General features: G+C 45.1%; 2 pseudogenes; both read right to left on the bottom strand.

Moving 5' to 3' along the window:
* Window positions 1–1,816: 1,816 nt before the first annotated feature.
* On the bottom strand, window positions 1,817–2,463 carry LOC120843247 (annotated as a pseudogene).
* Window positions 2,464–9,721: 7,258 nt separating this feature from the next.
* On the bottom strand, window positions 9,722–22,297 carry LOC115329658 (annotated as a pseudogene).
* Between the last annotated feature and the right edge of the window lie 247 nt (window positions 22,298–22,544).

Below are 22,544 nucleotides of genomic sequence, written 5' to 3'. Positions count from 1 at the left end.
CGGTTCTCAGAACTGCCGTGGTAACGCCACTTGTGCCAAGTGTGGTAAAGATGACCATTTTGCGGACTCCTGCTCCAACGAAGCCCACTGTGTCAACTGATGGTGCAAAGTCGTCAATGTATGTTGTTGCGGCTATATACTCTTCTCGGTTTTCGAAAGACGCTCGTCTAAACACTCTTGCCAGTATTTTTAGTGCCGAGCTATGTGGGGTGATGATGGCGCTTGACCATATAGTTCAGAGTAAAATAAAGAAAGCCATCATCTTTGTAGATTACCAGAGTGTTGTTCGGGTTGTATGTTCTGTTTTATCAACAAAGAATCGACTGACCGTGACTGTGCGCGTTAAGGTGCAGCAGAGCCTACAGAATGGGCACTACATTAGGTTTCGCTGGATTCCTAGCCATGTGGGTATGGCAGGCAATGAGGCTGCAGATAAACCGGCAGTCTCTTCGCAAAATCTTCCCGTGTCACATGTCCGCATCGCCCACCAAGACTTAAAAATGCCTACAAGACTTGTAGTCTTGCAATCGTGGCAGTCCGAGTGAAATGTAGAGGTTAACAATAAGCTTCGCACCATCAAGCCAGACCTTGGTACCTCGGAAACGTCTTACAACAAAAATAGATTGCGCGAGGTCCTCATAAGCCGCCTGAGAATCGGCCACACCTACCTCACTCATAGCTACCTGCTTACTGGTGAAGAACTCCATCCTGTGAGCGCTGCGGTGAACCTCTGACTGTTCTTCATATTTTATTTCTTTGTCCTGGTCTTCGGCAGCAGCACAAATTCTTTTTTCCTGATCTTTTCAAGTATCGGATTCCATTTCACCCTCCTTGCTACTTGGTGAGCGGCCACTGATCTCATTCAAAAGTCTTTTTGATTTCCTTGAAAATACCGGATTTTGAAGGGGGGACACTACACAAAAAAGAACAAATTCTCCCAAAAACGTTGATTTTGAAAAATTACATATATACATCCACCAACATCTAGAGAGTATTTTAAAAAAATTTCACTAGTTTACATTGCATAGATAATTTTTTCTAAATTATTTTTTGTCCACCAAAGCTAAAGAAAAGATAGGGTTTGGAGCACTTTGAACACATTTTTCTCTGTTCCACTTTTTGATATCGATTCCATTTTAGTCAACCTTTCGTTTGATAATGGCAATACAAGGAAGGCTCGTTCTTCACTTTTCCCGACGGAAATTTAATAAGGGATGCGGCTATGGAATGTTTTTGTCACTTTACAGGTGTCTTTTACAAAAAATGTTGACATTTTGTCAAATACACAGAAGACCAAAAAGTTTACCAATTTTCAGAAGAGAAAATTGATAGTATAAATGACTTTTTACAAAAAGCTTTCCATAGCCGCACCTCCTAGGCATTGTTACATATCTAGCGAATAAAAATCTTGAAAATCGTGATAGTTTTCCGACGATAGATTACCTAAAGAATGTAGGTGTGTTGCTGATAAAAGCTGCCCTAATTTCCTTCCTATTTAACCGACAGACATGAAATTTTGTTATGCACCCTCTAGCATGATCACCAGCCTACGCTGTAAATTTCATTAATGTTAAGCCAAGGTGTCCCCTTAAACAAACTATAGAACTATTCTACTCCCCATAGTTTAATTCTACTCAACCTTTTTTATTGACTTACCTTGTTTGGCGCAGTATGCCCATTGATGCTCTTGCGCCATTAAAGCCGCAAACAACCGCAATCTTTGCAGCTCATTGCTTGAGTCAGTTAAATTCAAGATTACGAAGTTTCAAACATCATGGCTCTTCTTCCGCTCTGGCTCTCTCCGCTTTCTTGAGTTTTAAGAAATCTTTAAAAAAAAACAATTAAAATCCTCGAGGGCTTTGACTTTCCTTTCTTCTAAGGCCATTCTTTTGGACAGGAATTCTTGTGGCTCCGAGAGTTTGGACTTCCTCTTGCTTCCTCGGCTGCACTCCGCCTTCGGCTCCTCTCCGGTTTCCCTGACGCTCAAACCAGCTGAGGTGCTTGCAACAGCCAGAGGGACCACCTCCAGCATTCGCCCGAAGATTTCATCCATTTCCTCGAGGAATGGCCAATCCTTCCTGCGAGATTAATACAGTACTGAAAGATTTCACGAAAATCTGTCTCAAGAAATATAAAAGTGGAGACTTGAAATGCGTACCTGTCGTTGCCGCTCTTGGCGTTGTGGTCCTTAACGGCTTTATACGCTCTTTTAAAATTTTTTCCATTTATCACAACACTGGTCCTCACTGACTGGGTAACCCCATTTCATTGAGGGTCTCGGCCAACCTCAAATAAATCACCACCAATAGTTTAGTGCATTTAGTTTCTTGTGAACGGATTGTCGAAATGAACGCTCCCTGACATAGTAGTCAAAATTGATATTCTGCCTCTTTATATTAAAAGCAAGCTCACCAAACCGGCGAGTTCTCTATGAGTGGCAAACACTTCGACTTTTGTTAACATCTCTCATCTTCGGACATGCTCGTGTGAAACGTTACGCGCTGTAGCTGTCTAGTGCCAGGTAAGCAAAGACATATTTTTCTTCTCTTCGTTAAAAACATAAATAAAATAAAAATGCGTGCTACAAAAAAAAAAAAAAGAAAAGAAGGAGAAGAGGAAATTGCCACTACGGAGTTGTGGCACGAGCATGCATTTCCTTCATTTCACAGCGATAATACGAAATACCTAAAAATGTATTGTTTTACCCTTTCCAGAACGCCGTGGAGACAGGATTACTTTTTTTTCATCTTATTCACAGCGTTCGATTAAGGCCAGTACGGCTGGTCGTGTTCCATACACGTACACCTCCTTGCTTGGCGTCAATGTTTTTGGAGGTGGCTCCACCGGCTCCACTTGGTCAGCTTCCTTTTGAACAGCATATTGAGATCAAAACTCATTTCAGTTAGACGTCAAACATTTGTTTTTGTTAGTTAGCGCGATCGCTGTAATTATACTCTAGGTGCCTTATACATATGCGTTCTCCGCATCATAATTTTCATCAATTACGATTTCTGGAAATTTAAAATCATCTTCCACACAGTGTAGCGGTACTCAGTGAAATATGTAACTTAATTACCTTAGTTTTGACGCTGCAAAACAAAAATATATCATAGAGAGAACGTTAAAACTGAACGGCATTTGTTTAGGGTGGGAAAAGGGAGATGGGGTTAGGGGCGTGTTGACTGATCATTTACATAAAATTTTCAAAGCCTTCACTGCTTACAAGTGCTATTATGCATACTCTGGAAAAAAAATACTTTCATCTCTATAGTAAAGTAGTAAGCCGGGCGAGTTGGTAAACGATGAACATGGTTAGAAATCGCGCACAAAGAGATAAGGACAAACGAGGAAGGAACACAGATGCGCCTGTCTGTGTTCCACCCCTCTTTTGTTCTTGTCCCTTTGTGCGCGATTTTTAACCATGTTTATCATCTACTTCATTATCATTTCATTATCATCATCTACTGTGTTCGACGATTTTCAGCCTTGAACGTAAGATAAGACGAACAGGTATGCACCATTCCAGTATTTACAAGTCCTCAGCCCAATAAACATACACCTCCTTCTCGGCTGACTGTTTCGGAGGTAGCCCGTCTTGCTCAGCTTCTACATGGGCTCTGTATCGATTTAATACAAAATTAATCTACTAATTGAGCATTCTGTCGGAGTCCTGTACCATTACGCAATCATTCCCTGTAAGTATACTGAAATTCCGTGCCTCGTAAAACTTCAAATACACCTCGGGGGAAAGGTGCGTTAATTCCGGTGCTCGATTCCACCCGGAGAAAACTGACAGTGCAACTTTCTCAGTCTAGAAAGTAAGAATGTATGCCCACGGCGTTGTCTGTCGCCGCGTGACAGCCTCGTCAGCGATATCTTTTTTTTTTTCTAGCCAAGTTATACATCACCGAGGAAACGTACACCTCGCCATCGACATTGAACCCAATCCCCGGCAGAGACTTTCTTAGAATCATGGCATATTCAAAGCGCGAAGAAGATGATCCAGAGCAAGCTGCTCCTAAGCTAACGGCCATTCCTGCAGTCACCCCTGAAAAAGAGCCCGAGTAGGCCTCGAAACGTCGGGTCCCTGTATTTTAAGGCTTAGTTGGTCGTCTCTTTTTAATAACTAAATAATCTGGTCAGTGTGGAACGCCTTCAATCTTGAAAGCATGAACGGCGAGTTCACTCCAACGCTGAGAGCGAGGATGTAGAGAAGTCTGAGTGACGCTTACGTCAATTGCTACTGAGAAATATGTACATATCTCTTCGCGCAAGATGCACGCTGTGAATGTGTTGCACAGCTGATTCATGAGTTGCGAAAGACATGTCGCAATAACTGCACAAAAACGACGGTGTCGATTTCTCAGCCATTTTTGCAATCTGTCACCGAACGCAACAACGCAAACGAGCTTTGACGGCTGTTAGCGCAAAAAGCAGATGACGAGCACATCACGTGACGTATTTACTCGGTTTGATCCGAAGGAGGGTAGCGCGAGTAATTACTCCGGAGTAAACAACCCGCTTCTGAAACGCGCGTTGTGACGTCATCGAGTAAGTTCGAGTAAGTTTTGAAACGCCACGGTGCGAAAGCTTTACTCTGGAGTCGGATCGACTAAATTTTGGAACACAGCCATGAAAACGATCAAGCCCCGACCAGGGTGCCTCTCGTGCCAATTGGGCCGTTTTGATCGGAGAGGCTACCCGAGTCGCCGCGTTAACGCTGCTTTGCTGTGGACAGTGGGCTACAAATCGTAATTTTCTAGATGCCTGTTCCCGTTACGAAGAGCAGGAATAATTGCTGTGTTGTTGGATGTACTATCACGATTATAATGAGTGCGAACACCGCTCAGCGTGACCCGCGGTACTATCAGTGCAGCCTGCCGATTGCTCTTTGAAGCATAAGTGCACTTTGCGGTCGCGACATCGTCTCTAGCGATCGCCGCACCACTCTGCACTTCCGGGTCGTCTGCTAGCAAAAAACGGTCGGCAAAACCGCGAAACTGTTCACCAATGACGAAACGCATTTTTCGCTAGCAATCTGCGCCAGCAGAAAGCTTGTATAAATATTTTAGGGTCATCTTTTTGATTAGGACATTCTAGTCGATTATTCCCATTACTTCGATAACACGGCTTTTCATCGAAGCCGTAGCAGATTGAGCGCCGAGCGACTTGGATAAGATTTGTCCATCGATGCAAGTGAGTGGTGTTCTTCACATCGTAGTTCGCTCTCTGCTTTATACAATGAGGATGGCTAGTTGGGCTAGTTGGTTTTGCATCATGGTGTAATACGCCAAAACAACAGGGACAGACAAAACGAAGCTAGAACTAGACAGGACGCGGCGTAACTTTCAACTGAATTGTTTATTTAGAAGACAGAATTTAGGAAAAAATATAATATAAAAGCAGGCACACGTGGCAGAACAACAGATATGGTCCAAAAACACACCCCCCTCAAATGCCAGCGTCATTGGTTCTTCAAATAGTAGAATTCTTTATCAGTCAATGACAAAGAGGGAGCGCTTATGCAAGTATTGTCGTGGTGGGACCTAATCAGGAAAGTTTCATGAATTTCTCTTGCCGTTTTTGTTTTATAATGGCCCATGACACAGGTGTCACCAAAGATGGGGCTGCACTTTTCAGAGTTGGGCCCGCAATCGCAACGGTCACAATGAACCGCTAAGTGGCCAGACGGGGACTGTCTGATCGCCAACGCATGCTCTCTGACCCTATCATTAATGCATCTCCCCGTCTGGCCAACGTACACCTTACCACATGACAAGGGGATTTTATACGTGACACTGGTAGCGCACTCGCGGAACTTGGTGACATGTCGTTTTTTGCATGACTCTCGTGTCACATCCGATTCGTCTCCTAATCGGCTTATCCTCTTACACAGCGAAGAAAGTTTGTTCGGTGCGGAAAAAACGACTGGTATATCAAAGCGATGGGCCACCTTCTTCGCATTGCGAAATGGAGAAGTCCCATTTCGCAATGCGTGTGGTCTCACAGTCGAAGGTTTTTTGGAGCTGCTAAACCACTACCTCAACTCCACTGTCGTTTCCTTCGAGGGAGAGCTGTTTGTGCAGAAACGTGGTATCTGCATCGGTTCCGCTGTAGCACCGGTACTGTGTGACATTTTTCTTGCAAATTGCGACTAGCGTATCTCTGAAAAAATTCAGCAAAAGGAACATGTAAAAATTTTTCGTTACGTAGACGATTATTTGGTGTGTGTGTCCCGCCCTGTAATTGCGGATGATCAAGCAATCACCGATTTCTTAAAATTGTTCGCTAGCTGCGCTTTCGGCTTAAAATTCACCCACGAGACGTCGGTCTGTGGTCGGCTGCAGTTTTTGGATCTTGGGATATATTTCGGAGCGGAGCATACCTGCTGGGCGTATGAGCCCCGTTCCAAGAAAGGAATGCTTCCATTCAGCTCGGCGCATTCCAAGTTAGTGAAGAGGGGCATTGCTTCATCTTGCCTAAGGGCTGCGCTAAAGAAATCATGCCCCCACAGGATGAACAACAGTTTTCATTCTCAACTCAGCAGACTTGAAGCGGCAGGGTACCCCCGTCATGTTCTTCGAGATGTTTCAGAGTCCTTAGCAAAAAAGATGAGAAAAGACAACAGCGCAGTGTGCGAAAGGGCTCCTAAGAGAGTAGGTAGGCCTGTTGTCCTACCGTACATACATAAGATGTCCCACAATCTGAAGAAGGTGGCCCATCGCTTTGATATACCAGTCGTTTTTTCCGCACCGAACAAACTTTCTTCGCTGTGTAAGAGGATAAGCCGATTAGGAGACGAATCGGATGTGACACGAGAGTCATGCAAAAAACGACATGTCACCAAGTTCCGCGAGTGCGCTACCAGTGTCACGTATAAAATCCCCTTGTCATGTGGTAAGGTGTACGTTGGCCAGACGGGGAGATGCATTAATGATAGGGTCAGAGAGCATGCGTTGGCGATCAGACAGTCCCCGTCTGGCCACTTAGCGGTTCATTGTGACCGTTGCGATTGCGGGCCCAACTCTGAAAAGTGCAGCCCCATCTTTGGTGACACCTGTGTCATGGGCCATTATAAAACAAAAACGGCAAGAGAAATTCATGAAGCTTTCCTGATTAGGTCCCACCACGACAATACTTGCATAAGCGCTCCCTCTTTGTCATTGACTGATAAAGAATTCTACTATTTGAAGAACCAATGACGCTGGCATTAGAGGGGGGTGTGTTTTTGGACCATATCTGTTGTTCTGCCACGTGTGCCTGCTTTTATATTATATTTTTCCTAAATTCTGTCTTCTAAATAAACAATTCAGTTGAAAGTTACGCCGCGTCCTGTCTAGTTCTACCTTCGTTTTGTCTGTCCCTGTTGTTTTGGCGTATTACACCATGCTGCTTTATACAGCAAGCGATTTTTATAACTTCTTTTTTTTTATTTTTAGCGGCGACGGAACCGCCTGGGGACCCACATGGAATTCTAAAATTTGCAGTAAGCATTTTGCGGGCAATGAGAAGGGGAACGGACAAGGTCACCCTAGCGACAACCCATCTATTTTCCTGTCGGTATACAAAGAAAGAGTGATGTCGGGAATTGCTGAACGGCAGGACAGGTGAATTCCCCGTTTTTTTGTTCTGTTTCACGAAGTGTGTTTATGCAGCTAGCTATTCTTCCTTTCACATTAGCACCCCTACTGAAAAAAATCATATGAATTTAAATAAGAACTGTTATGAAAGACCAAAAACTGATATGCGACATATGAGAACTGATATGAAATACCCAAAACTTATATGCGACATATGAGAACTGATACGAAATGGGCCAAAAACTTATATGCGGCATATCAGAACTGATATGAAACATAAGAAAATTTATATGCAGCATACAAGTTCATATTTAATTCAAATGAGAACTTATGACATGCATATCCGAATTTGGAATGTCATATCCAGCCTAAATGAGAACTGATATGACATCCAGCTAGTGCATATCAGTTTTGAAGTCACGTGTTTTTCTTACCATAACACCATCATATATGAGACGAATACATATGCGGACCATTAAATGATGTTCACATGAAAACAGATACGCACATCCTTTATCTTCATCAGTCAACGAACATGCATACCAGGGCCAAACATACGTTTTTATTGGCATTATATTAACACTTTGAATTCACCACAATTTGCACACATGCACAACATATTTACAAAACTTAGAGCAACAAATTTTGTGTTTGCTATCAAATAAGCATTTGTTTCGAAAATCTGTGCTGTCGTATTGCCAGTGCAATTTCAAATAACATAACAAGGGAAACAATTATATAATTCTGAGTAGATGTCACACCTAAAATAGATAAGTAATGAATACAACTGTGACTACATCACACAAAAATGCGCAGCAATCTTATTTTGCACCGCATTGCCATGTCAAATTGTGCAGTTAACCCTTTCATTGGTTACTTTTCTGAAAACAATAGAAAAAAACTATTTCTGCTTTCTGCTATACAAACATATTAAAAATCACTGAAAATTTAAGATGCTTTTAGACAGTATGTGAAAAACTTTCAAATGATTCTTTAAAAACTCAGACACAACATCAGATTAAGAAATATTTTTCTAGAGCTAAGTATGAAAATGAAAACAAAAATACCGTGAAATTCCGAACATCTGCCATTCCACAAGTGCCCACCCCTTTATCTTTAACATTTGGAAAATGCATAAAGGATATATCTTTACATATTCATAACCTAAGCATGTTTCAAGAACATGATAGCGCTTTTGACAAGGACAAGAGGGAGGAACAGACAACGGAGCGCGCAGACTTTAACTGTGTAATTTTCAGAAAACGACATCTATATAAGCTCTGTGCCAACGTGCCACATAACTAATACCATACGCTGAAGCTGCTCTAGGGAATTGTATTTTGATAATTTGGAGAGGTTCCCGCAAGCAGTTTCGGCGTATGGTATTGGTTGAGTGGCACGTTGGCGCAGAGCTTAGATGTTTTCTGAGAATTAAACAACTGAAATTTGTGGACTGTGTTGCCTGTTCTTCCCTCTTGCCCTTGTCGAAAGCGCTACCTTGTTCTCAAAGATTTATCAGCAACTCGTCCAACAGTCAACACCGACCTAAGAAGTGCCCATCCCCCAGTTTTACCATGATTATCTCTAAATTCTGAGCAGGCACTTGCTCGGGATTTTTACAGTAGTTAATATTGTTCATCCTCCATGATATTGTACCAATCAGAGGTTATTGCAGAAGTGCACGTCACTTCCCACTTGGATGAATAACAAAGAATTCTTCAACATGTTCACCATCGTAACATTTGTCATCGCCATTCAGTTTGAAAGTTGCACATATTTTCCAACCCCGCATCAACAGAAATTGGCAGCTGCTAGCATCACTAAGTTTGCATCTAAACATAAAAAAATGTTTGTGGCAACATCCTGGTAGAAATTCCGTTTCCCTTGAGCTCGGTTAAAAATCAAGAGAAGTTATTTAGGTGGAAAGTATATTTCCAGCAGTCTAAAAAAGAGTTCACAAATGCAAAATGCAGAAAAAAAATGTACTGCATAACTTTATGGTTGATCCTCAATAACTAGTTACAACATGAACACACAAGAGGCCACTTTTGCTATGAGCAGAAACGTGACGCTTGGTAAAAAAAATCTGGTCATTAGTCCACTTCAATACATTTGAACTCACACACCAAAAAAAAATCGTTCTAGTCTCGCTCCAGCTTGTTTGGGAGGTGGCAGACATACCTCTGTTCTCTACCAAAATCAATTGACAAACAAGCACCGCGCATGTCCTCGGGTAAAACGGCTACTGCAGAGTGTCCTGGTCTGGTTGTCTTCACAGTATAAAATGGGAAGACTGAGTTCTGCACTTCCCGCTCCTCAAGTGGCGTGCACAGGAGGATGCAGCGCTCCACGTTCATGTAATCTACATGGAGAGCCCTCAAAATCACTACAACAGTGTCATCATGGCAAGAAATTACTGTAGAATTGCTTTTTTTCGCCCTCCTGTACTGCGTGCTCTCATACACCTGGGAGTTCACAATGAAGCGCTCGTGCTCCAACGCACCTGAAGGGACAGTCTGGCAGTCATTGCTGCAGTTCCTGCAGGGGAAAACCTTTGCACTGGCGTGCCCCTCCCCAGGAGACATACTCCCTCAACATTTGTGGCTCTCCTGAGGTGCTCGTATCCTAAGACGCGCTGACACTTTAGCCTTACCGCCGCTGGGAGAAAATCTGCCGCCAGCAGGGTCTCCAATTCCTGCCGCATGACCCCCCGCTCTACAACTTGTTGCGGCACTCCTTTTGCAGTAGTTATTTGCTTCAGCAAGCGGCCATTGCCGTCCTCAAACCGGAAGGCCGAGTTGGCCCACAAGGGCCCCATGCGCCGCACTGTAGAGGAGAGGTGTGTCAAGTGATGCACGTTGAACGTCATGGCAGTCTCCCCATACAGTCCGGGCATCTGGCCAACAAACTGTGTCAGCAAGGTCTCTGAAAATGCATGGTATGGAATGAAACATAAGAGAAACAAGCCCAACAACGATTGCTTATTTCCATTTTCACAACAGCTAGCTATAAACCCGATACAGTTGACTCCCGATAATTTAGGACTGATGGCAGTTTATGGCTTTTTATTGTTTCAAAACAGCTGTGATAATACTGGCTCGTAAATGCGTAATATAGAAGCAGTCTTGGGCAGTCTTGGGCAGCGCGTTACCGGTAACTAGTTATTTTTCAGTAACTTGTAACTGTAACTAGTTACTTTTCAGTTAGAGGAACTTGTAGCTGTAACACTTACTTTTTTACACAGTAACTGTAATAGCAAATACCTTTTTTATATAAAAATGCTGAACACCAACCTCGTTAAGGTGATTTCTTAAAACTTTTTCTACGTCTTGAGGTTATTAGTTTACGTATATGCACCTCAGTGAAACGGAGATAAAAAAGTGAAAGCCGTTTACAACTCCCTGTAAAACCGAATTAGAGCGCAGCTCTTGAGGAGGAGGAGGGAAGGGTACTGGGGGGGGGGGTCAAGTGACCTGGGGGGGTCACGTGACCTTGGGGGGTCACGTGACGATGCCGACGATGCCATCAGTGACGTCACTGATGACGTCATCAGTGACGATGATTATGCGGACTCTGATGACTTCATCAGCGATGATGTCGATGCGGATGTCGGTGACGTCACTGATGACGTCATCCGTGATGATGACGATGACGATGCGGATGCCGGTGACGTCATCAGTGACCTCCCGATGACGTCATCGTCACTGATGACCTCACCGGCGTCCGCATCGTCATCGTCATCATCACTGACATCACTGATGACCTCACCGGCATCCACATCGTCATCGCCATCATCACTGATGACGTCATCAGTGACGTCACTGATGACGTCATCAGTGATGATGACGATGATGATGCCGAGGTCACGTGACCTGGGGGGTCACGGAACCTCTGGGGTCACGCGACTCTAGGGGGTGGTCACGTGACCTCGGGGGGGGGGGGGGGGGTCACGTGACCTCGGGGGGGGGGGGGGGGGTCGCGTGACCTCGGGGTGTGATCACGTGACCTCGGGGGTCACGTGACCTTGGGATGACCTTGGTTACGCCGACGCCGACGCCGCTCAAGCCGGGAACGGGCCCCTAAGAGCTGCGCTCTAAAAAGTGAAAGCCGTTTACAACTCCCTGTAACACCGAATTAGAGCGCAGCTCTTGAGGAGGAGGAGGGAAGGGTACTGGGGGGTGAAGTGACCTGGGGGGGGGTCACGTGACGATGCCGATGATGTCATCAGTGACGTCACTGATGACGTCATCAGTGACGATGACGATGTGGACGATGACGTCATCAGCGATGATGACGATGACGATGCGGATGTCGGGGACGTCATCAGTGACGTCACTGATGACGTCATCTGTGATGATGACGATGACGATGCGGATGCCCCCCCGAAGTCACGTGACACCCCAGGTCACGTGACCACCCCCAGGGTCACGTGACCCCCGCCGAGGTCACGTGACCTCCCCGATAACGTCATCGTCACTGATGACGCCACCGGCATCCGCATCGTCATCGTCATTATCACTGATGACGTCATCAGTGACGTCACTGATGACCTCACCGGCATCCGCATCGTCATCATCACTGATGACGTCATCAGTGACGTCACTGATGACGTCAACGGCATCCGCATCGTCATTGTCATCATCACTGATGACGTCATCAGTGACGTCACTGATGACCTCACCGGCATCCGCATCGTCATCGTCATCATCACTGATGACGTCATCAGTGATGATGACGATGCGGATGCCGGTGACGTCATCAGTGACGATGACGTCATCGTGGAGGTCACGTGACCTCGGCGGGGGTCACGTGACCCTGGGGGTGGTCACGTGACTTCGGGGAAGGGGGGTCACGTGACCTTGGGGTGACCTTGGGGGTCACGTGACCTTGGGATGACCTTGGGGGCCACGTGACCTTGGGATGACCTTGGTTACGCCGACGGCGACGCCGACGGCGACGCCGACGCCGCTCAAGCCGGGAACGGGCCCCTAAGAGCTGCGCTCTAAAAAAGAAAGTAAAAGAAACTGGCGATTAGGCCTCCGCCGTGGAGGGAGCTGGCCTACCCTCGTAAAGAAGGACCAACACAGAGGGGCACACCGAGAATGGGGCACCCATAGTGACACAGGGAAAGGAAGGAAGTTGGCACCCACAGCGGTTGAGGACAGAAACATGTCTTCTTCGTCTATGCCGGCTCACTCCCTTCGCGTGGGTGAACATCTGAATTGTGCAGCAATCTGGGGTCTTCATGTGCGGTCTTTTACTCTTAGTCGTGTCTCGTTTATCCCAAACTTTCTGCTTTCGTGTCTAGAAAAAAGTGTCTTGTTGACAACTTCCGTGTTCACTCTAGACCCCAAATAGGTCTTCTATTCTGACGAAGGAAGTGCACGGCGCTGCCTTTCTTTTTTTTTTATTGAGACGATTGGAGTTTCCTGTCCCCTTAATTTTCAGTGAAAGAGTCTCCATCTGGTGCAGGAAGCGAACAGTGTTTCAATTAATTTATTTATTTTTGTTGTGTTTTCTTCAGAATGATAGCCCTTTTTTTTACTCTGAGCCATTTTGACTACCCACATGCCTTTCTACGTTTCTAATGAATGAACTCTATCATTTGGTTTGTAATCTATTACTTACCGTTTTACACAGTAATAGAAAAGTAACAATGTTACTTTTTCACAGTAACTGTAACAAGTTACTTTTGAAAGCTCAGTATCTGTAACAGAGTTACTTTTTTGGCAGAGGTAACTGCAACCTTAACAGTTACTTTTTTGGCTTAAATAAGTAAACTAACAGTTAATTTTTACTGGTAACGTGGCCGTGACTGTATAGAAGTAACCTTTGCACACATTTTTTTCGAAAAAAAGTCGAGAATCTCAGACACGATCCTTTCATAATGATACTGCCGTTTCTTCCAATAAATATTGCTCGTCAGAATGGGTTCAAGAATTGTTCAGTTGTGGCAAGAGTCCGAGACAAAGAAAGATGACGTATAGCCACCCTTTCTTTGAAAGAGTACTCGCAACGACCAATTGCAGAAATTACAAGAAGTCTGGCTGCCTATGGTTAACTGCATAATCCAAGCTTTTTGAAACGAGGCCCGTATATGCGATGCTCCACGCAGGGCACGTTCACGTTTGACAAAAGACGAGCAGAACCAGCTTCTTGCTGCTGTGACTGTTAATCTTTCTCAGTCACGCATGAAGTCCCAGAGACAGTGGGCATAACCGTCTCCGACCACACGGTGAAGCACGGGTTTGCTGAAGCAGGGCTGTATTGCCGATCCTCTGCCCAGAAGCAGCTCATCAACGAAAACAAAAAGCGCGCCCTTCTTTGCTTCGCAGTCGATCACAGAACATGGACTGCGGACAGGTGATCTTGACCGACGCATCTCGGTTTACGACTCGCTATGACCAGCAGCTTCTAGTGTAACGAACCGACTACTGCCTGTAATAAACTAGTTCCTTTCAAGACCTTTATTTCTAGCTAAAACGGCACTAGATTTTATTGTTTCTTCAATTAATAAGTAGGCAATTTGGTCTTTTTACAGATACCACCCTCATCTTGTGCGGCAAGTCGCCCCTAGTGGCAGCAGTGTTGTCAATGTCTGGTGTGCTATTTCTCGGGAGGGGCTTGGGACACTGTTTAATGTTTAGGATTGGGGGAATAATGACGTGTTACAGTTATTGTGACATAGTTGACTTCGTCAAGATTCCCTACACCCTCGAGGACCCATTCCCCGACACGAACTTCGTGCTTCAACACGATTTGTGTCTAGTTCATCCGTCTCACAAAGTCCGCGACCTCCTGGAAGGTCGCTAAATCAACGTGCTCCCACTGCCCTTGAAGGGTGCCGACCTCAACATAAGTGAGCTTGTTTGGAGGTGCATAAAGCCAGCGATGGTGCAGTGTCCTCTTTACAGGGCCACTGCCAACGAACTGTGGCGTGTTGTCCACGAGGAGTGCGAGAAGCTCTGGAACGAACCAGACTATCGGCAATGTCTTTGATTCCTTAACATCACAGATAAGAGCAGTGGTCGATGACAATGGGGCGATGACACATTATTAGGGTTGTTGCCAAGATTTTAGCCGCCCCAATAGAATCGTTATGTTAATCGATCACCCAGAATAAAAAGGTTAACCTGAACATATTTTCTTCCTCGGGAGTGAGCTTTATTTCTTACTTGAGATATTTCATTCGCAGGAAGTTGGACATTCAAACACTCCATTAAGTTTTCTACATTATTTGAAGTGTTATTGGTTAGTTTGTGTACAATATATGACTTTCATGAAAAAATGTGTTTGTATCGATGCTATCGTGCAAATATAATCGTTTTTATGGTCCAGTTTTTGTATTAAATTCAATGAATACTTTTTTGTACCGACTCAGAGAGGGAGTTGTAAATAATTAAGTAAATGTTTCACCACAGACCATTAACAAATCTAGTCCTTCAACATCTGTCTGTTTGGTTAATAAAAGTAATCTACCAGATATGTAACAACCATCGGCAACGATATGCTTAGTTTGGTATGTTCCCCTCGTTGGTTGTTTGACTGGTTCGTTTCCGAGTCAGGGAATCTCCGTGCTGAACGAGTCACCCACAAAAGCTTGTAAAGCAAACATCAGCAAGTGCTGTTGCAGCGTCTGCTTTGTGCCTAGCAGACGACAGGGAAAGATTTAAATTACACTCTCCTACCCTTTGAAGCCTCACTGCACAGGGTAGGCGGGGGTAGGCCCAGCGTTTATGAGTGCACCTGCCATGTGGAGCTGGGGGTGCAGAACGGCCATGGCTTCCATGTTATAGCTAACAGAGTCCGTAATAGTACAGCAATATACCAAGCAGTAAAATGGATAGGTGGGCTAGTTAGTACATATTTAACTTGTGGAGCGCCTAAAAAACGAGGACACGAGGAAGACGAGACAGGACCGAGTGCTAACTTACAACTGAGCGTTTATTGGAAAACACTATTTGTACACAAATTCAGGGTCGCGACACAAAAAGGAATACTCAGTTAAGTGTATTGACAGTGCACTCACGCAGCCTATCCTCACCCTTTAATGTAGTAGGCCTCAAACAATTCTCTCTCAGTTTTGTTTCCTAGTTTTCCAACTATTTTTGTTTTGTCAAGATTAGGCGCACACGGACACCTATCATGGTGAATTGCTCGATTACCCGACAGATAGGGCGTGCTCGCGTGCCCTATCGTTCAAGCACCTCCTCGTTTGCCCTATATACGCTTTTCCGCAAGTCATTGGTATTTCGTAAACAACTGGCGTTGCGTAGGCGTGTTTCTTGGCGCAAGCCTCACTTTTTCCTTTTTTGTTGTTGACTCTTGAGCAGAGACTGGACAGTTTTGACGGCGCAGAAAACACCACAAGCCCCTCGAAGTGTGCGGCAACTCTTTTTAGGCCGTGGGACAGCCCGTGGGCGTAGGGGATTACCACGGGTCTCGTCTTTTTCCTCTGGTCGGCCGCTTCCCCTCCGTTTCTTTTTTTAAGCTTTGAAACCAGGGTTTCTGCAACTTCTCTCAAAAAACGCTCTGGTTAGCCCGCCGTTTCAAAACCACCAAAATATGGTGTCAAAACGGCTGCAGTTCTTGGATTTAAACTTGCACTTCGACAAGGACCACGTATGCTGGAAGCACCAGCCACGCTCGAAGAAAGGCGTTTTGCCTTTTTCGTCTGCCCACTCCAAGTTAGTCAAACGAGAAATTGTGTCGTCGTTGATGAGACCCTCCCTAGACAAGTCGTGCAAGCATAACATGGGCGAAAGCTTTTTTGATCAGGTGCGACGCCTTAAAACGCCTTAAAACGGCGGGCTATCCAGAGCATTTCTTGAAAGAAGTTGCCGAAACCATGGTTTCAAAGCTTAAAAAAATAAACGGAGGGAAAGCGGCCGACCAGAGAAAAAAGGCAAGACCCGTGGTAGTCCCCTACGTCCACAGGCTGTCCCACGGCCTAAAAAGAGTTGCGGCACACTTTGAGGTGGTTGTGGTGTTTTCTGCGCCATCAAAACTGTCCAGTCTCTGCTCAAGAGTCAGCAACAAAAAAGCAAAAAGTGAGGCTTGTGCCAAGAAACACGCCGCGCAGCACACTGAATGCGCAACGTCAGTTGCTTACGAAATGCCTATGACTTGCGGAAAAGCGTATACAGGGCAAACGGGGAGGTGCTTGAACGATAGGGCACGCGAGCACGCCCTATCTGTTAGAAGTTTCCCGTCGGGTAATCTAGCAATTCACTGTGATAGGTGTCCGTGTGCGCCTAATCTTGACAGAACAAAAATAGTTGGAAAACTAAAAAACAAAACAGAGAGAATTGTTTCAGGCCTACTGCATTAGAGTAATGGGCGAGGATAGCTGCATGAGTGCACCATCAGTGCACTTAACTGAGAAAGAGTTTTCCTTTTTGTGTCGGGAGCCTGAATTTGTGTACAAATAGTAAGTGTTTTTCAATAAACGTTCTCGTCTTCCTCGTGTCCTCGTTTTTTAGGCGCTTTACAAGTTAAGCATATACTAAACAGTTTGTTTTCCAGACATTGTAATTTAAATAATACAGGTAGCCAATAGTCCCATGCCACCATTTGCTTGCATACGCTCCTTTCAGTACAAATAAACCGAAGTTTTAAAAATATAATATTTACCGGCACGGTCGGATCTGTGATTCGTTGATCTCTGCAGCAACAGCAGGAAAATGGCTTCCGCAAGCCGGCAGAGATGTCTCCAATACCTCGGAGGTAGGATGTCCAGCGTGCACGGCAGGACGTAGAAAAGGAGCCAGTGTCTCCACTCATTTGCCTTCCAGAAGGCGTGGTCCTGGAGGGACCTTGGCAATCGTGTGAAAAATGCGGTGGTTTGATGCAAAGCAGGCGCTCGTTGATTGCCGTCAGCTGGTGAGGTTTGGCTGAAAACAGGAATTGTACAACATTTTATTTACTATATTGAAGATCACTCATTGCAATGGAGACATTCATATTTGATTTAGGCCAGCAAATGATATACAAGCAGAGTGGTTGTTTGGGCAAGTTGGTTTGACATTTTATGCAATCTTGTGCGCAGCAAGGACAAGGACAAAAGGGGAGAACAAGGACACAATAAGGCGCCTTGTTGTGTCCTTGTTCTCCCCTTTTGTCCTCGTCTTTGCTGCACACAAGATTGCATAAGATATACAAGTTTTTGGTGGTTAAGCGCAGTTCTTAATGTAGCGAGAAAAGACACGACATTAAAAGAGCCGCCTGCGCAGCAATGGTCTTTTTAACCAGGTGTGATGCTTGTGTCTTTTCTCCCAAGCGCATTATCCAGGTTATAATTTAAATTTCACTCACTGGTGCCTGATAATGTGCTTGGGAAGCACCTTGGATGTGGGATGGTTAGCAGTGTTGCTGTTGTGTTTGGACGCTATTAGTGTGAGATGCAACAGGAGAAATAAAAGCTGGTTCGCACAGTTGCGACCGCCTACGCGTGCGACCACTTGTGACGGCTTACGAGATGCCGCTACCTAGCTTCAGCCCTTGAACTACACGAAGCACGGAAACACACCGCCATGCTTTTAAACCTGTAGCTTTATAGGATGACTATGCTCAAGGTTGTGTTATACTTGGGAGAAGAGCGTGTTGGTTTAAGTCATGGATGAAGAAAGAATAAAACAATTAAAACAGGGACAACACAACCACATCTTTCATATTGGTGTGTGGTTGTGTTGTCCCGATGTGGTTGTGTTGTCCCTGTTTTAATTGTTTTATTCTTTCTTCATTCATGAATTGTGTTATACCTTCACTCGTGAGTGAAATAATATTGCGCCCTGCACCTAAAGTGTTTGACGACTGTAATCAGTGGGCGTATCCTCCCATATTCTCCATCCATTGCGCCGAGTAAAAAGCTGGGGGAAGGGGGAGGGGGCTCATGCAACACCACCTCTAAGGAGTCGGGCAAAGTAAAGGCGGGAGAGGGCTGGAAAAGGATAGCGAAATCATGTGGCGTGCAGTCAGCCATTGAGCGTACAGAGCTCGTCGTGTTTTTCTCAGCAGGCCGGAAAATCTTTGCCACATGGCCGACGTGACCAGAAGGCTTCTTCTCGCACTGCCCCGGTCCTTTTCACAGTTGTTGACAGGGGTGTAATCAGCAGGCATCGAAAGAGCTCGATGGGTCAAGCAGCAGAGCATGCCGAGGGCAACAAATGCACGAAGGGCACCAGCAACAGCAGCAATTTGTTTTCATTAACAGTGTCTCTGTAAAGCTACCGCATTTCATCGCGTTTGGTCAAATATGCAACCATTTTTTGTTTACATCCATGTGCCAATGCCGGTGTATGTGCTGCAACTCAGCACAGGAGTGTGCTTCTAGGATGTGTTAGACTGCTTGAGGATTGCTATGGGATGACGCTCATTAATTAGTGACTGGAAAAATCAATAGGGGAAGTGTTTTTTGCGCTCTTCTTTTTGTCGCTTGCTCAAGAAGTGGCTTGGACTAAATGGGTCCAGTAGCAATCCCTAGGGTAGAGATGGAAGTTCTATTTGATTGCTCCTGTAGTATTTCACATGTCGTTCAGTGATTTTATGGATGCAGGCGCAGTGGATGGTGATTGTGGTTTTAGTTATAGTCTCACGTGTAAAAAGAAGTTAGCACTATCGTTTCATCATGCAGCTCAGCAAAACTAGCCATTGCTATGATTGCAATAATAAATCTTTATTGTTGTTTCATATCCATCCCAAGTTTGACACGAGGCTTTCAGCGATTTCTCTCAGATTGCCCTCTGGATACCCCACTTTTCTTAGGCAGCTGATTTGAATGTAAAAACCTTAGTCAGCAACATGATCACAAAGTTGAGGGTTTTACATGCCAAACTGATGAGGGGCATCTTGCACAGATAAGTGGATGATTGAGGGTTAATTTGAACTACCTGGGGATCTTTTTGACATGCAACTGAAATTTTGGTTACATGGCGCCCCCTCTGCAATAAGCCTTATTGCGGGCACTTCGGCCGAGATTCCAACCCACCAGCTGTGAATCCAGAGACCAGCGCTTTGCTTCGGAGCCATCGAAGCGGCTGCAAGATGATCACACGATTCTAACAGAACAGCCGCATCAAGAACGATCGATGCCACTCAGCCGCCAAAGAAAAGTGGGGTATCCTGAGGGCACTCAAGCAGAAATTGCTGAAAGCCTTGTGTTATTGTTGACATAAGATATAACAAAAAAGGAAGTGGCAGCGTTTGCATATATCAATAGATTGCCCCACAACCTTACGATTGCAGACACTTTTGTATTCTCATAGTGTTAGCAGCATCATCAAAGCTATCTAGTATCTTATGCCCAAGAGTGAATAACGGAATGCAAAAAGGGGGCGTCTGCACAATTGAGCCTGCAAACAATTTTGGAGATTACGCCATATCGATAGTCGACAAAATGCCAAGGCCATATGGGCGAATTTTACACTGGCCAGTTAGGCAGATGAGTAAATGAAAGTGCGAGGAAGCACTAATTTACTGTAGAGCGGTCTACTCCGAAAAACTTGGCTGTCCACTGCGATCGGTGCGGTAGGTAAGCGAAATTTTGGGCAAGTATAAAACCACAAGAAAATGGGAGCTTTTGATGTATTTAAAGTAAGTGTAAAGCGGAATGGTGGCCACATTGCCCCTAATTTTTTAGAAGGGATTACAATTCATTGTGTATAAAGTTGAACCAAGGTTGTATATACGTATGTTTTCTTTATGAACTTCTGTTGCCAGTAGCATTCTGGTGTGTACTCTTCCATCGTTGTCCTCATTATTTCGGCGCTCTTGCTCAATTGACATGTAGCAACTATGCTCAGGGGCAACTTTCTGTGATAATGCAGTCAAAGCTACGAGTCACTCCAAGTGCCGATCAAAGCTACGCGTCGCGGAGTATAGCCCATCGACATGTTCTTTTTTTATCTATCCCTTGATTCAGTATCTTCCTAACAAGAAGCCAATTGGCAGGTCACGAATTGTCTACTAGATCTCTTCAATGCAAAGGTCTCCTTCAATCAGTACCTGTATGATCATATTGTTCAAGGGGCCAGGACACGAAAATAATCGTGCTTGAATAGTCTTGATATGGAACGATCGTAGGTTACTGAGTATACATGCTCCAAGTTACTGTTTTTAGGGCTCTATTAAACTAAATAATGAATTTTCCAATGTTGATAATTTGCTTCTCGAGACCATGCAACATTGGCAAAATCCTGACATCGCCGGCCTAGAAAAGCCACATATGGCATCCGGGAATAACGTGACTGTAATCTTTTAGTTGACTGCTCTCTTATTGTAGTCACGCTCGCTGTCTCGCCACGCTTGGACTCTCTCGCTCAACTTGCTTATCTCCCCTGAACTGAAAGCCAAGCTCCCTCATCCCACGCCCTGAATGGAATGCCTGCACGACCCTTTTTCCCCCGAGTGGACTCTTCTCGCGTGTATAGCACACCTCGCTTTGGGGATGAGAGGGCTGCAGGTGTGCATGTCTGCTTTTCGGAGGAATAATTTTGGTGCATGATGCTCATGGTGCAGTTGCTGCCAGACATAGTGGTTTGTCACAGAGTGACGCTAGCTCTCGTTGATCGAATGTGTAGGCAGGTCTTACATCGAACTTAAATAAATGTGCATGGATTACCTTTTGTCGTGTGGTACATACACATAATTTCTGATAGCCCTCTTTCACGCAGAGGCAACGGGGTAGAAACGTCAGCATGGGTCGAGCTAGAGCAGTCGTCTTCAGAATCAGCAAACGAGTCGGCCGAAAGGCGGAAGCTGCTGACGCGCCGAAGTATTGAGAGCACTTGAGAGACCCAAGTCTGGGACAGCAGGCAAAGCGGTAGCTACAGCAACGCTAGGTGCACCTTTGTGCGCTAAGGACACTATAAAATATATGGAAAGAAAGAGCCAGACTATGTCAGCTACCTTTAAAACATGGCGGCCTTTCTCAATGAGCAGATCCGAGGGTTCCATGATCAAATCAAATTTATTCACGAAACTAATGCGGTGCTGGCAAAACAAATTTAGTAAATATGTAGTGGCATTTAATGGGTTCCAATGCCGTAGTTACCTCAGAATTTATTTTACCATGTCCTGAACCCCTTTTAACATACTGCAGTAAACATAAATGGCAGTGATTGCAAACAATGTGGAAAGCAACAGAGAGGCATTTAAAATAGTGAGAATGATGCATACCAATCTAGAAAGCCATGGCGGATTTCGACGATGCAATCAGGGTCTCTGTGACCTGCCTCGTCACACCAAGCAAGGCACAGTGCATGTAATCCACTGTGTATCCCAAGACAGGATCGAAATATGGGCCAGTGGCCAGTGATGAAGGTTCCTTCACCCCTTGCTCGGCAACCCTAAACTGCCCTGCCAGTTCTGTGTCTCTCAGCACCATGACAGCTGTTCGTTCAGGAGCTGGTTCCTGATCGTCTTCGTCATAGGCATACCGAATACATCCTGCAAGGAAATACCATTCATGAACAATTCAATAGTAAACTCTGAAACATTGTATAAGTATGAAATACTATTGCAAGTATGCAAATGTTACTTTAGAAAGCACAACACTCATCCCGAAGACAGCCAAGTCCTTTAAAAGTGACTTACTGACCTCCTTCGTGTTTTCCCTTGATGAGGCACCAGGGGCAACCAAAGTAGCCAGCATAAGTCACGTGGTTCTGCACTGCAGCACGAGCAGGAGCGTCAGCTGTGCAGCCGATGATCTGCACCATTGAGGAGTAGTCTTCACCCTAGTAGCTCCACTCAATGGGTGACACGGATACTACACTTTCGGCAAACGTCGACATGAATACCGACATGTTCGGATGCTTCCGCCCAAACCACAGACCTGGTAATGTGGTGCTCGTAAATCTTCTCTGCGTTGGTAGCTGACTGATACTGAATTGGTTTGGCCAAATCGACGAACGCGACGACTTGAACAATGGGCTCCCGTCCGTATTGATGATCAATGTCAGGTTT

This window comes from Ixodes scapularis, unplaced genomic scaffold, assembly GCF_016920785.2.
Source record: "Ixodes scapularis isolate PalLabHiFi unplaced genomic scaffold, ASM1692078v2 PGA_scaffold8__174_contigs__length_109621045, whole genome shotgun sequence".
In the NCBI taxonomy this organism is placed as follows: domain Eukaryota; kingdom Metazoa; phylum Arthropoda; class Arachnida; order Ixodida; family Ixodidae; genus Ixodes; species Ixodes scapularis.
The sequence above is the reverse complement of the archived record's forward strand: the minus strand, read 5'-3'. Positions and strand labels throughout refer to the sequence as shown.